Here is a 2,228-nt window from a genome sequence, read left to right as displayed (position 1 = left end):
CATCTGGATTGGTCAAATCAAGAAGTAAATGAAGTTCATGAATTTAAATCATCACAACTTCTTTCAACATTAAAGATCAATACTCTCCACAACTTCGATCCAAACTTTAATTACTTATCATTTTAAAGAGAAAGATAAAAAAACTACTCATAATTCATGGAGAAAACAAAACCATTTTAGTTTAAAAGTAAAAATTATTGTCAAACCAACAAGAAGTTTCGATTAAAACCAAATATAACTTAAAACAAAAGATAAAAATTTATCTCAAATCTTCCACCAAACTCTTGAAGTTCCTTTGAATCTTTTTTCTTTTACAACACTCAACTCTCGAAATAAAACTAAAAACAAAAGAAAAAAGTAAATTTTGTGGTGCTTGAATCTCTCCACAAGATTCTCCACGATCTACTTCTCAAAACTCCAGCACTCTCTCCCTCTTCAAGCACCAACTTCAAATGTAAAAACGTCCTTTTATAAATCTCCAAATGGTGTCTTGAAAACTCTTCAAAATGTGTCCACATTCGATGAATCCTCCAAAGGATGTCTTCCTTCACAAGTCTTTAATAATATTTTCATTCTTAGTGGTCATAAACACTCTCTTAAGCCAATAGGTGCCTCAATTATCTCTTCAAAATTCAGCCAAATGAAGAAAACCGTCAAATAACTGCCTTTGGCGCTTAATCGCGGGGCCTCTGGCGCTTAGGCGTGGCCTTCTCTGTTTCACCGGCGCTTAAGCGCCAGATCTGGCTCTTAGGCGTCAAAACACTTTAGCACAATTTTTACCTTTTTGCTCCAAATTTGATCCTTTTCACTCCTTTAAACATTTTTCACTTTTTTACTTGTACTTGAAAGAAAAATACAAAAACACATTCCATTAAAGCGCAATATCTCAAAAGTAGGTATAAAAATGTGTTCAAAAACACTATATATTTTAGGTGTATCAACGCCTAGGCGCTAAATATGCAATTCAATCTCAATAAAAATAACTTTTGTAACCTAAGCGCGATAGTTGGGTGCCTAGGAGACACAGTTATTTTCTAGAAGATTCATTGAATGAGATCGAATTTTGAAGAGATATTTGAAGCAGCCCTCAGTCATTTTTAAAGTTATATAAATATGGATTAATTTCAAGAGGCTAGGGGGTCATATCTATAGAGTCTCATAGTGTGTGAGTGTGCTAAGTGTGTGAGAAGATTTCTTTGTGAGTCTTTGTTATTTTTAAAGCTTGTAAGTTTTGTTGGAGTCAGAGAAGTCAAAGAAGTTCATAGGAGTGCTTGGGGGAACATTCAAGATAAATATTTGTATATTTGTCTTTAAGTTTTGTACTTTAAATTTGAGTTTTATAAATATGTTTTGTTTCGTTATCCCCATGTGTTTTGAGTAGTTTTCTCTCTTTCTCCTTGCAATATTAAGTAATTAAATAAGTGATTTTGATTTTGTTTAGAACTTCTTTTATTCCTAAACACTGCGATGATATTTTTATCGGACTTTTATTTACTTTACAAATTGGTCACTTGTATTTTTAAAATTTGTTGAGGAAACTTATAGACCCAAGAGAGCTAAGATTTCTTAACTTGTAAGTATGACATTCTACCGTGGAAAGAGCAGTGGCGATCGTCCGAAGGGGGGTGCAAATAGATAAGGAGATAAGATTTGATGGGCGTATAATTGATTTTTCTAGAGTGACAGGCTAGATTTTTTTATCAATTTGGTCTGCAGATTGGAACTAAAGGTCACTGGTAGGGCCTATATAGAGGGCACGGTGGGAGAGACTAGAACCTACCCAACACTACTATACATGTTGACACCAACTTTAGATTAGTCAATGTTCTTTGCACAATTCAAAAGAAGTAAAGAATATGTATGCTCCCATTTTTCACAATATCACATTTAAGTTTCTAAACAAATTTTGAAATTCTACACTGATTATGAATTATTGGCAAGGAGAAAGTCTCTTTTTCTATACTCACTAAGTCATTACATTTACTTTCACTTACATTTTGTAGAAATTAGTAAACTTGATTTTCATCTCTAGATAATTACTACAATCTTAAGTAAATTTACCTTAAAATTAAAATTCATATATTTCATTTCATTGTTTTTTGTTTACGTCTTCCCTGTGGGATCGATACTGGGGTTTTTAAAGAAAACTCTATATTACTTGAAACGATACGTATAGTTGTGTATTACACCTACTGAGAAAACTATTTCTTTAATTTTTATCATATTAC

Source organism: Phalaenopsis equestris, unplaced genomic scaffold (assembly GCF_001263595.1).
Source record: "Phalaenopsis equestris unplaced genomic scaffold, ASM126359v1 Scaffold000112, whole genome shotgun sequence".
Classification (NCBI taxonomy): Eukaryota; Viridiplantae; Streptophyta; class Magnoliopsida; order Asparagales; family Orchidaceae; genus Phalaenopsis; species Phalaenopsis equestris.
Note: the sequence above shows the minus strand (reverse complement) of the source record.